The sequence below is a fragment of the Sus scrofa genome, chromosome 5, assembly GCF_054392235.1.
Source record: "Sus scrofa isolate SSC_HxYL_T2T_F1_AM1 chromosome 5, Sscrofa_HxYL_maternal_Yorkshire_Landrace_v2.0, whole genome shotgun sequence".
Taxonomy (NCBI): Eukaryota; Metazoa; Chordata; class Mammalia; order Artiodactyla; family Suidae; genus Sus; species Sus scrofa.
This window is the reverse complement of record NC_139387.1, coordinates 21,687,926-21,701,117: the sequence shown is the minus strand read 5'-3', so window position 1 is coordinate 21,701,117 and position 13,192 is coordinate 21,687,926. Positions and strand designations below refer to the sequence as shown.

General features: G+C 49.2%; 1 long non-coding RNA gene across 3 annotated transcripts; it reads left to right on the top strand.

The window, feature by feature from the left end:
- Positions 1 to 205: 205 nt before the first annotated feature.
- On the top strand, positions 206 to 11,900 carry LOC102159203 (uncharacterized). Of its 3 annotated transcripts, none has more exons than XR_014803270.1 (3): positions 206 to 680; positions 1,474 to 6,329; positions 11,602 to 11,900. It is a non-coding gene; the product is annotated as an uncharacterized LOC102159203 (long non-coding RNA). The 3 variants fall into 3 exon arrangements; XR_014803269.1 differs by having other exon boundaries at positions 10,468 to 11,900; XR_303394.4 differs by lacking the exon at positions 11,602 to 11,900 and having other exon boundaries at positions 1,474 to 6,585.
- The last annotated feature ends 1,292 nt before the right edge of the window (positions 11,901 to 13,192 follow it).

Sequence of the window (13,192 nt, the reverse complement as noted above, 5' to 3'; positions counted from 1 at the left end):
AGCAGAATAACAATAAAATGCAAGAGGGGCTATTTTGAGAAGGGCACAGGGGAAGGAGTCATGATCACAGCAACTGAGGAAAGACAGGAAAGGAAGTTAGCTTCTTCCTCTGCCCTTGAGGGGCTGGGTTTGGGAACCCCCTCTCCGATGAGGTCCTCCGGCCAGAGGAGGAGAGGGAGAGCCGGGAGGCCGCTCTGTCCTGCTTGTCTTTCTCAGCTTTTGCTTTGTGCGATCAGGGGAGGAACCCCACGCAGGGGAACGGTTAGTGGCTTTGGGGTCTCTTTGGTGGCCCTGTTTGAAGGAGGAGGCAGGCCAAGGGTGCAGGGTCAGGCCCAGGGGCAGAAAGGGATGAGGCGATGACCACAGTCGGGGATCCAGGCCCGGCAAGCGGCAGAGGTGCCGGAGAGGACCAGCCGCCGGGCAGAGATCGAAGCAGAAAAACATTTATGGCCGCGCGCCCGAAAGCGGGGAGCAAGGCCGGGGCTCTGGTAGCCCTGGGAAGGTTGCCTTCCTGAGGTCTTTAAAAAAGAGGAGAGAGAGCGAGAGAGAGAGAGAGAGAGAGAAGGGAGGGGTTGGGGCGCCTTGAATTTTCCTTCCCGGGCTTGGAGCGCAGCGCATTTCTGTAAAGGAAGAGAAGAGCACCGTCCTGGATCTTTCCACGTCCGCCTCATTCTATCCAGGTACAATTTTCTGATAACCGTATTAATTTATGTATTTGGGGGAGGATGGAGTCAGAGATGTAGAGCGTCGGACGCTCTCGCGGGGGAGGAAGCTGCCCTACAGTTTCCGGCTCTAACGAAATCCCCTCCCTTTAAAAATAATTGTATTTCCCCCCCCCAAAAAAAAATCAAAGAGGAAATATAAAAACACAAATTAGCCAACTTTTTAAAAGAGAAAGAAAAGACAATGATCAGCACAAATGGCCGTGAGAACTTTTAAAAATGTTAAGTCGTAAACCTTTTCAGAGGCATGGATTCTTTTTTAACAGCCGGTGACACATCTGGTCTAAAAAGAGTCGGAGACAGACACTTTCCGGGGCGAGTCACTTCTTGAAGGCGGGTACACATACAGAGATTCAAAGGAGACCCCTGGGCGTCCTCGCTCCTCGGGTGGAGAATACTGCGACAACCAATCGGGCAAAATAACAATAAAAAGAGCAGCGGTCCAAGCGCTGAGCGCGGGGCGCGCGGAGAGGGCCCGCGTTTGGGTTCCAGGCTGCCGCCGACGAGGCAGCTGCCCAGGGCGATAGGGCTCTGCGCCGGGCGGGCTGGGCATCGGCTGGCGACCTCGCTCGGTTTCAGCCTCCCGGGCCCGGCCTGCGGTCCCCTTCTCCCCAGCAGCCGCCGCGCCCTTTCTGCTCTCTCGGCGGCTCCGATGCCCGGCGGGCCGGGGGCTTCCCTGGTGCGAGGATTTGGGGCCTACGACGAGGGACAATGACTCAAGCCAGCTTCTGCTTCATTTTTTCTCCCCTAGGCCTCTCCCCTTGCCCGAGCTCTCAGCCGCCACCAGGAGACTGACACGGAAGGGGCTTCTGGGCCGCCCCCCACCAACTCCTGCCTGGTTTCCCAAACTTCAGCGACCTCCAGCCCTCTTTGGGTGGAAAATAGCAGGGCCCAGGCACCTCTTCTTCTTGTCATTTGTGACCCGTGCTCTCATCAGGAATATCTTACAAAGAAGGAGAGGAAGAAAGGTTGGCTAGAGCCCTGTTTATATCTAGTTCTGCAGATCCCTTCACATCTGGAGAGTTTATTTATAACTCCCACTATAACTCTCTCTGTTTGGAGGCACTGGTGGCTCTATTGACAGACTGATGTCTAGAAAATATTGCTCTATCTCTAACCATATCTAAATGTGCTGCGGTTGTATGTACAGATTTATGCTGGAGGGAAATATAATTATTTCCATTGTATTTGTGCATATACAATAGTTATAGGAGCAGATTTATATATGGGAAAATATATGACTCTCTTATAGCCATCCAGCTTTATGGACATTTGATATCCTGACAGATTTATAGCTCTGAGCAGCTATATAGATAAATGCATATCGTGGAAATTATGTATCAGGAGATATATACTTATTGATTGTGATATAGAGTAGTTAGAGCATTCACTTAGCGCCCTATATGGCTATGGAGTTGTTTCTATATTATTATCACTATATATAGGCATATCTATTTATAATGACATAGTTATAAAAATAGACATAAGTAATTATAGTCCTATATGTACATGCTGCTATCTTGCTAGAGTTATAGACCCTTGTGCGTATAACTCTGTAGGGATATCTGTATGTATATAAGGGTGTAATTATCTCATGATGTGTGTGTCCTGGGGCTTAGGCCAGTCTGTCTCTGTTCAGGCATATTTATATGCAGGGGCTGGGAGAGACTTGTTCACGGAAATGTTTTCAGAGGGCCACCTCAGAGGCTGTATCTGGCCATCTAGGAAACCAGAGTTCTTTGCTTCACGGAGGGCTGGAGTTACCAAGGGGTGAACAGAGCCTAGGAAGCCTCCCGGGAGAGGAGGCAGAAGGTAGGAGATGGGGACCGGGAACAGATAGTTAAGGGGGAAAGAGGTGAAAAACGTGGGGACCGCAGAAGGCAGAACCGGTTTTGTGAGAGGCTGCAGCTTAAGGAAGGGGAGGCAGTGAAAGTCTGAGAACCCAGATACACTCTCCACCCTCCACCGAGGGAGAGGGCAGACCTTAAAGGGCCTTCAGTGTGGCGTTTAGGACACCACAAGTCAGCTCTGGCCTATCCCACGCCTGGTGCAATTTCTCTTGAACCCTAATCTTGGGATCTCAAAGGGTGAGCTTTAGGGGTGAAGAAACATAGGAGGGACAGGGCAGGAAGAGGGGGGCACTTTCGCCACCTCTGCTCTCTGGTAACAGGGCCAGGAAATCGGGGTAACGTGACCCTACAAAGCTTGTTTTCGCCTGGGCTTCCTGTGCCCCCAGAAAGTCTGGTGGATTCAGGGGTGAATTTTCCAGTTTGGGGCCTATTCTGATGGGAGTTTGGGGAGAACCCCTCCTTCTCTTCTCGGAGGCCCGGGCTTCGAGGGTCTAATTCTGCAACTGGGCCACTTCCTCTCTGTTGTTTCCCAAATTGGGGTTTCCTGGAAGCCCCCTCCAGCTCCCTAAATGCCCTGCCTTGGGCTTTTAGGGGAGAATTGGACCTTAATGAGCAAGAATGTGAACCTGAACCTCTATCCCGCACTCCTCCCACTCCCATCAACTGGCTGTCCTGCTAGCCCCCTTCCAGGCGCCACTGAGTCCAGGCTCCACAACTGTCTCCAGCCATCAGCTACCCCCCCCCCTGGGGGGGGGCGGACATTGCAGGGGGAGAGAGAGACACCCTCAACCCCATTTCTTTTTTTCTTTTTCTTTTTTTTTTTTTAACCAGGGAGTCACAGGCATCTTTGCTGAACATTTTGCCAAGAGTTTCTCTGCTCTTAGTTTCAGAGGCCAGCTGGGCTTCCAGGATCTCTGGGATGCGGGAAAGGGAGTAGAGACCCCTCGGCTGGGGTTAAAAGCCAAACGCCAGCCCCCATACAACTCTGCTCTCTGGATTGGAGTGCCAGGGCAGGGACTCTATCTGCTGCCTGGCACAGAGGAGTTGCCCAATACATACTTGTTGCAGGAAACTGAATGGCAATCAATGCAAAAGCTTTTGGCAGAGGGAGCCTCACTCTTCATGGCCTGCCCAGGCTAGCAGGCATCTGAGTACCCAGGCTGGAGCTGGGCAGGGGGATCGCGTGGCTGGTGGCTGCAGTCAGCTCTGGTAGGAGAGTAGCCTGAGCCCAGAGGTGGGGGGTTAGAGGATGGAGCCAGGAAATGGGGGAGGGGGCAAAGCAGGCTCAAGTCCCCACCCTCAGTCTCCAGGCTCCCCAGACTCCCAAGGATAGGAAAACTAAACCAGAGCGGAGCCCTGGGATGGGATGAAGTTGCCTGTGGGCCTGAGGGGCTCAAAGAGGAAGCACCACTTGATCCATTAAGAAATACACAGATGAAACAAACATAAATCAGCGGAGGCAGCCAGCCTGGCTAAAGAAAGGCCTCTGTGCCTGAGCCCTGTTCTGGGGATGCTACCAAACTGATCAGAATTCATGTTTAGGGAAAAAAAATTTTTTTTTTTTGTTCAGCCCTCTGCATGCAGAAGTTCCCAGGCCAAGGATCAAACCCATGCCACAGCAGTTGATAATGCTGGACCCTTAACCCAGTGAGCCACCAGGGAACTCCTAGAAAAGATTTTTTTTTTTAAACTTTAAAAATCTCATCAATTTTCTGATCCAGTAATGCCCCCTAATCAGGTCATTTCACACAGTTATTTCTTGTCATCCTTCCCCCTGTTTTGGTCCCTGTAGAATAGTTCCTTCTGGGAGTCTGGGGACAGGTGGTTATAAACAGTGAATGAAGTGTGATAGGCAGGTTCAGCATTTCCCCGTCTAGTGAGGATCCAGGTCTGCAGGAAAGGGTTTACTTTCCCTTCTCCCATCAAGACTTGAACCCTCACAAATTTGGTTCCTTTTTTCCCTAAGGACCCATAGAGGCAATCTGCCCGGTGTCTGGGTGAGGGACTGAGGTCCGGAGAGGAGGTGAAGGTAAACCTGGAATCTCATTTCTAGGGCCTCAGTCTTTGATAGTTTCCTCCTCAGACACCCAGTCCCCCCTGCCCAACTTCCCAACTGGGATGGAGAATGCTTTTCCTAAGGACACGCAGAGAGGGAGCTAAGGGGCTGGTATTTACATACATTTGCCTAAACAGGACTTGGGCAGGTGCCTGGGCGCTGGCCAGGAGGTGGGGGCAGTTCGCTGTAAACCTCAGGACCTGCGGGTTCACGTAACAGTTGTCTTTGGCCAAAAGGCAGGAAATGAAGAGATGCTGGCCAAGCACTGTTGAGCCTGGAGAGTTTGGATTCCTTTACTTGGGCTGGAATGACTCTTAGCTGTTTCGGGGTCCCAGACCCTTTTGAGAAGCTGATACAAACAATCCACTCTCTCCCCAGCAAATGCACGAACACCGTGTTGACGGTCACCGGGATTATATGGACCCGGGAAGCTCTGGGTTGGGTGTCCCTAATCTGTATATGTATTTACCTTTTCTTTCTGTGACCCAGTCCCAGCTGTCTGCCTCTGCCTTCCCCCAGTCCCCTTGCCTGGGAGTCAGGAAATTCCTCCCCAGGTATAAGCCCTGCCATTCCTGGCATAGCTCTTCTCCTTCTTTCCTTCAAGAGCACAGGCATCAGGCAGAGGCGTTGCACGCTTCTGCCTCTGCCGAGCTCCTTATCTGCTCTCCTGCAGAAACCAGGCAAGTGGCTGTTAACAGAAGCCTGGTCTCCACTGCCCAATTACTCCACTAATTCCTGAGGGTGGGTGGGGGGGCGTCTGGGGGGGCATCTTGGCAGCCGTGGAAGCCTGGCTATAAGGGGACCAATTCTCATCTCTAGTGGAAACTTGGAAGCAAGGAGCAAGTTGCAATTGCTATAATAATAGTCATAATAATAACAATAATAATTTATTTAGCATATCATTAGATGTGTATTTACTGTCTTCCCTCTGCTTTTTTACAAGTGTCTCCTAAGGAATTCTCACAACACCCAGGGGAAACAATCAGAAGCTAATTACCACCCTTCAGCTCCTTCTCCCCCTCCCATCCACAAAGTCACCCTCTCAGAGATGGAGCGTTTACAGAACACCCCCCCCACCGTGTTTTCACCTGCTCAACACGGTCCCCCCCAGTTCCAATTCTCCTCTCCCATTCCCAGCTTTTCCCACTCCCATTAGGGAAGTTTCTCCATAATTAGGAGGAGGAAAGGCGAGGGAGGGAAGCAGCGGAAGCCCAGAGAGTTGTGGGTATTAATATTGTTTCTTCGACATCATAAGGATATTTCGGATAATGTGGGCGGCACCGAATTCTTACTTCTCTGATTGCTCTTTGGGGGCGGAAACTGCCTGCACAGGGTTTAGAAGCTGACCAGGTTCGAAAGAGATCTTGGGATGCCCCGATGCCAAAACATCTGAATCAAGTCTAAGAAGGGTGGCCCGTCCTGCGCATGTGACAGCTACAGCCATGGCCTTCAGATTGTTCAGGCCAGACCTGGGAGATGCCAGGCCCCACAGATCTATTAGCCTCTTTTGACAATGGAAAGAAAAGGAGGCAGGAAGGAAGGAAAGAAAGAAGGCATAGGTATATGCGCGCGCGCGCGTGCGTGTGTGTGTGTGTGTAAATGTATCTGTACATACATATTCATATACTTATTTTTCCTGAGTGAATAACCGTGACAATGGCTATACTTTTAAAGATATTCATTTCTGGAGTTCCTGTCGTGGTGCAGCAGAAACGAATCCAACTAGGAACCATGAGGTTGCGGGTTTGATTCCTGGCCTTGCTCAGTGGGTTAAGGATCTGGCGTTGCTGTGAGCTGTGGTGTAGGTCGCAGACACGGCTCAGAGGAGGGCTTGCTGTGGCTGTGACACAGGCTGGCAGCTGTAGCTCCAAACAGACCCCTAGCCTGGGAACCTCCATATGCCACGGGTGTGGCCCTCGAAAGCAAAAATAAAATAAAATAAAAAATAAAATAAAAACATTCGTTTCTTTGTACTTTCAAATATAAATTCCTATCTTCCCAGAGAGTATAATTAAAAACGCAAACCAGACACATGTGTTTGAAGGACAAATTCTGGGTGGACTCTTGGACTAACTGAAAGGTGGCCTGGTGTCGCTGTGGTCTGCAGAGCACACTGCATAGTCCCTCCTGCCTTGACCCCAACCCAGGGTGGAGAATGAAGCTTCTGTGGTGATTATCTTGGTTAGAGACACCCCTGCTTGGCCTGTCATTGAGATCTTGGCTGTTGCTACTCAGACAACCCAAATGCTAAGGCCAGCGCTTCACCTCTCTGCCCAAGTACGCAAGTGCTCCTGGAAAGAAGCCAGTCTGGGCTGGGGGGTACAAGAGCCAAGTCAAGTCAATATCAAGGTGACCTGGAAAAGTTATAATCGATTCTACTTCTTACCTCTCTAAACCGTGGGTGGCATCATTGACATTCTTGGCAGGTCCCATAGCCCATTTGATGTCTTTTCCTCTTTCTATTGTTCTCACGTCTTTCTGTGGCCTCCACTTTCCCCTGTATGCCTCTGGCCTTTCCATTTGCCCAACCCGGAGTTCCTGTCATGGCACAGCGGAAACGAATCCGACCAGTAAACATGAGGTTGCGGGTTCGATCCCTGGTCTTGCTCAGTGGGTTAAGGATCCAGCATTGCCATGAGCTGTGATATAGGTCACAGATGTGGCTTAGATCTGGCATTGCTCTGGGCATGGCATAGGCTGGCAGCTACAGTTCTGATTGGACCCCTAGCCTGGGAGCGTCCATATGCCGCAGGTGTGGCCCTAAAAAGCCAGGGGAAAAAAAAAAAAAAAAAAGAGTTTTCTTAAACCATGTCATGAAGGCAGCCACTCATCCTATCTGTGAGGAAGGCCGTCTTTTATCACTAGTCCTTCTTCTTTTTTTTTTTTTTTTTTCACAGCCACACTTACAGCATATGGACGTTCCTGGGCCAGGAGTTAAATCAGAGCTGCGGCTGCTGGCCTATGCCACAGCCACAGCCATGCTGGATCCAGGCGACACCTACAACCCATGTCACAGCTTGTGGCAACACCAGATCATTAACCTACTGAATGAGGCCAGGAATTAAACCTGCATCTTCATAGGCACTATGTCAGGTTCTTAACCTGCTGAGCCCCAGGGGGAACTCCTCTCACCAGTCAGTTCTTGCGAGGTCAAATTAAGTTGGGAAAAGACTGGACTCCATTCAGGTGAGAGGATTATGCATGAATTATCAGGGTCTGGGCCTCCGATTTGTTCAGATCATGGTGATCCTTCATTCCATGACTCAGTTCCAATTCATGGGTAGTGTCCAGAAGCCCCCTCAATACTCCTAACTCTAATCACTTCCATTTATAGGGCATCACTATATGCCAGGTGCTTTATACAGGATTTGATGAGAAATGTAATCTCAGAAAGGTTAAGTCACCTGCCCAAGGTCGCTTAGCCAGGTTTGAACCCTGGCTGTGCGTTTCCCCATCTGCTAGGCTTTAGCAGTTCCAAATCATGCCTCCTGGGTTAAATGAACAACAGATAACCATGGAAACAAACAAAAAAAATTTCTGAAATAGTTTCTCGTCCTCCAGATATAGCAGGGCCGCTCTGTGAGGCACTTCTGTCTACACCAGCTGATCCAGGGCATGTGCACTCAGTATTTTCAGCTCCCTGAATTCAGCTTTACTGGCAGCCCCTGTGATTTTTCAGCATAATGACCAGCCTCACCACCACGAGTCCAGCCCTTTCCCAAGGCTGAAAATACACCCAGAGTTCGGGCACCTGGTTCCGAGGGGAGTCTGTGAGTTCCCGCTTCCCCAGGCAGCGTCTGGCTATCTCATGTGGCTCGGCTAACACGGAACTGAGAAGTATCTAGAGATTAATCTTCAGAGCCCCTCCTCTCCCTGAGCAGCCCCCCTAAGCACTGCTTTTCTGGTTCTCTCCTGGTTTGATAAAGCATCCCAGCGGTGCTTTTGTGTTTTAAAAGATGTTATGTGCAGAGGACTGCGCTTAACACCATGTGCTCTAATGGTGGACTCGAGGCATTTCAGTGGCAGGATAATTGGGGAGGGGGAAAACAGAGCCTTCCCAGGGGCTTTAAAGTGCATCACTGCATAAGGCTGATCCTGCATCTCATTATCCATTCACTTCAGATGAAAGCTATAAATTTGGATCCCTTTATTCTGATATTTGAAGCTAAGCAGAGACTGGGCTGACTTCTCTATTTTTACCTGGCCGCTGGCCTCCTGCAGACACTCTCCCCGCCGCCACCCCCAGGAGCAGAGTCCTTAAGGGAGAGCGTTCCCCATGGTGTGCCTGCAGGGGCCCCGTGGGAAGGGTTGAGTTGTCAGATGAGGAGACACCCCAGCGAACACCCCTGCTCCTCCAACCCCCACCAACTCTGGAATGAAGATGGAGAGTTTTCTGTGCCTGGTTTGGTTCACAGAGACACATAGTCCATCATTTGATTTGCTACAAAGAGTATTCCTTCCCTGCCCCCCAGCATCCTCTGGTTTTTGCTTAGAGTCTCAGAGCTGGGGGGAATCTTAGTGATAACCTAATCACTTCTTCGTAAAGGAGGGGAAACTGAGGCTCAGACAGAGACCAGGACCCAGGCATGCTCAGACAGAGACCAGGACCCAGGCATTCACTTAGCAATCTGGCTGTCTTTGCATTTCAGCCGGACACTTGTGGAACTGCTTCCTCCAAAACCCAGCTTGCTTTCCATGGCAGAGAACATAGGTACCAACGATCATGGTAAATGATCATGCCTGGCAGTGCCTGCTTTTGGGTACAGGCCTTGTCACAGCCACACTATGCTCCATGATCCTCCTGGGGCCCACCTGTGATTTCTGTGAAATGAGAGGGCCTCTCTATTAAACCAGGGAAGACGCTATTTCTGTGCTGCATTACAGGTCACCTCACTTCAATCCACTCCCTAAAACTGGCCAAGACCTGGAGAGGGGCTGAAGATCTCAGGTAAGCACACCTTTTTTTTTTTTTTGCCTCTGACATCCTACCTCCAGCCACAGATGAGAGAAAGAGGCTAACTTTTTTGTTTTGGTTTAGTTTTTTAAGGTTGTTCCTGTAGCATATGGAAATTCCCAGGCTAGGGGCTGAATCGGAGCTACAGCAGCCGGTCTACACCACAACTCATGGCAACGCTGGATCTTTAACCCACTGAGTGAGGCCAGAGATCGAACCCGAGTTCTCATGGATACTGGTCGGGTCTGTTACCACTGAGCCATGACAGGAACTCCGGAGGCTGTCTTGAATAGAAAGTTTTCCTTAATATGTTATCAAGCCTTCCTCAAGCTTCAAGGGAAAAAAAGAAACCCTCTTCTGATCCATTTGTGAAGCTGGAGGTAAGGGGAGAGGCTCAAGCTTAGCATGAGGAATGCTGATTATACATAGAAAGAATTTGCCAGCCATGAAAGTTGTCAGACACCTGTGTTCTCCGAATACACCAGGTAAGTCCCTCCCCCTGAGACGGTCAAGTTAATCTCCAGGCTTCCTTACTGTCCAAAGAGTCTGCTTAGAAACTTCCTTTCCCAGTATTTGATGGTCTAATCCCAGGTTCCTCAGGCAGTGCTCACTCAGTTTCCCACAGGGCCCTGACTCCAGATAACATTGGGTTTTGTTTTTGGTTTTGGGGTTTTTTTGGTCTTTTTAGGGCCACATCCACAGCACATGGAGGTTCCCAGGCTAGGGGTCTAATCAGAGCTGTAGCCACCAGCCTACGTCAGAGCCACAGCAATGCCAGATCGGAGCCGGGTCTTTGACCTACACCACAGCTTTCGGCAAGGCTGGATCCCTAACCCACTGAGCCAGGCCAGGGATCGAACCTGCAACCTCATGGTTCCTAGTCAGATTCATTTCCACTGCCCCACGACGGAACTCCCATTTTTTTTTTTTTTAATTGTTTACAGCCATACCTGCAGAATATGGAAACTCCCAGGCCAGGGGTCGATTTGGAGCTGCAGCTGTCAGCCTAGCACAGTCACAGCAATACCAGATCTGAGCTGCGTCTGTGACCTACACCACGGAAGGCCAGATTCTCAACCCACTGAGAGAGGCCACGGATGGAACCCACATCCTCAAAGACACTATGTCAAGTTCTTAACCTGGTGAGCCACAGTGGGAACTCCTACAAAACATTTTTTAAAAATAAATTTTAAATTTTATAGGAGCATAGGCGACTTACAATGTTGTGTTAGTTTCAGGTGTACAGCAAACTGAATCAGTCATACAAACACATGTAGATCCATTCTTCTTCAGATTCTTTCCCCATATAGGCCATCACAGAGTAGTGAATAGATTTCCCCAAGCTAGGTAGCAGGTTCTTGTTACCGATTGATTTGGATGTAGTAGCGCGTATATGCCAATCCCAACCTCCCAGTCCATCTGTCACCTCGTGTTTCTGTTTTGGTAACCGTAAATTTGGCTTCAAAATCTTCCAGAAAACATTTTAAAATCTCATGTTGAATTGATAGACCCATGTAAATCAACTGTCATAGGAGAAATAAAAACCTTAAAAAAATAAATAAAAATTAAAATGAAATAAAATCTCACGTTGACCCCATCTCCAAGAAACAAAACAAAATTGAACCAATTTAGCAACAACGAAAATCTACCAGATTACTTCTCCATTTGACGTGGGGACAATAGCACTGGACTGGGGGGGCCAGAGCTTTTGTGTCTGTTTTAGGCTGAATTTTGTTCCCCAGAGCTCATGTGTTGACATCTTAACCCTCAGGGGCTGGAGAATGTGACTGTGTTTAGATAGAGGGTCTTTATTTTATTTTGTCTTTTTGCCATTTCTTGGGCCGCTCCTGCGGCATATGGAGGTCTATGGGGTCTAATCAGAGCTTTAGCCACTGACATACACCACAGCCACAGCAACTCGGGATCCAAGCCACATGTGCGACCTACACCACAGGCCACAGCAATGACGGATCCTTAACCCACTGAGCAAGGCCAGGCATCGAACCTGCAACCTCATAGTTCCTAGTCGGATCTGTAAACCACTGTGCCACGAGGGGAACTCCGATAGAGGGTCTTTAAAGAGGTAATTCGGGTAAAATGAGGACGTGGTGGTGGATGCTCATCCAACATGACTGGTGTCCTAAGAAGAGGAGATACACACAGACACAGAAAGACCATGTGAAGCCAGATCTATGTGCAAAAGACCATCTACCAGCAATGGAGAAAGGCCTCTAAAGAAATCAACGCTGCCAACACCTTGATCTTAGACATCGAGCCTCCAGAACTGTGAAAAAAATAAATGTCTGTTGTTTCAGCCACCTAGTCTGTTGTACTTTGTCATGACAGCCCCAGCATACTAACACGGTATCTAAATATGTCTCGGCCTTTCCCCCTGATGTGTGACCTTGGACAAGTCTTTTTCTTTTTTTGGTCTTTTAGGACCACACCCATGGCACGTGGAAGTTCCCGGGCTAGGGGTCACGTCTGAGCTGTAGCCGCCAGTCACACCACAGTCACAGCAATGTGGGATTCCAGCCTCATCTGTGACCTACACCACTGCTCACAGCAACGCCGGATCCTTAACCCATTGATCGAGGCCAGGGATTGAGCCCAAGTTATCATGGATACTAGTCAGGTTTGTTACTGCTGAACCACAATGGGAACTCTGGACAAGTCATTTAAAACTCTCTAAGCCTCAGTTTCCACACGAGTTCTCAGGTCCCTTCAACACCTAATGTTCTGTGATAATATGTGAAAGGAAAGCCCTGGTTACGCTCCACAATTTTTACTTTCTTGCCAGTGATGTTAGTTGTAAGCAGACATAGCTCCAGATGCACGTGCTCATGTGATCACACACACAGCCTTGTATCACCACTTCATTCTTGCAATGTACAGCCACGAAACAGCCCTTTCCTCTTCTAAATGCCTATGGAGATCCAGCTTTCAGTGCAAACATATTTGGGTTCCCTGACTCTCCCATGCTGCTGGTGCATCTTGCAAAAATTGGTTGCAGTGAGAACATTTTAGTCAGTTGACTGGTTTTGGTGAACGCAGTGCCAAATAGCCCCACTGGTTTACCTCTGCTTAATTGATGGATTTTGTTTTTAAACTGTCAGAGCCTGTCCATTGTTTGTGACTCAGAATCACTCTATGGCCATGGGAGGCCTAGTCAGCTACCTAGTCCACTCAGTTCCATCACCATTATTCTTTGAATTGATTGGTAAGTTCACTGAAAAAAAAAAAAAAATCAAACCCCAGACAACTGATAGCCTCACTCAGGCCCAGAGAAAGCACACTCAGGTCATGTCTATAAGATGCCAAAACACCCACTTGAATCAGTCAATTCAGTGACAAATCAGTCTAACCTACTGCTGTAACACAGTAAAGGCAAAGCAATGTTCCCTTATCAGCTTGAGATGACTTGCAGTCTGTATGTGGCCAGCATCCTTTCCCTTCTCACTGAGCTGGCTTGTCAGGACAACAAAACATGTGTTCATATGAACACACAAACACACACACCATGCCACACTACCCTTAGTCTTGTCTTTCTGGGAGAGGACTGAGAGATAGAAAACTTGTGCATCCAAGAGCAGTGGGAAGACCTTGGGGT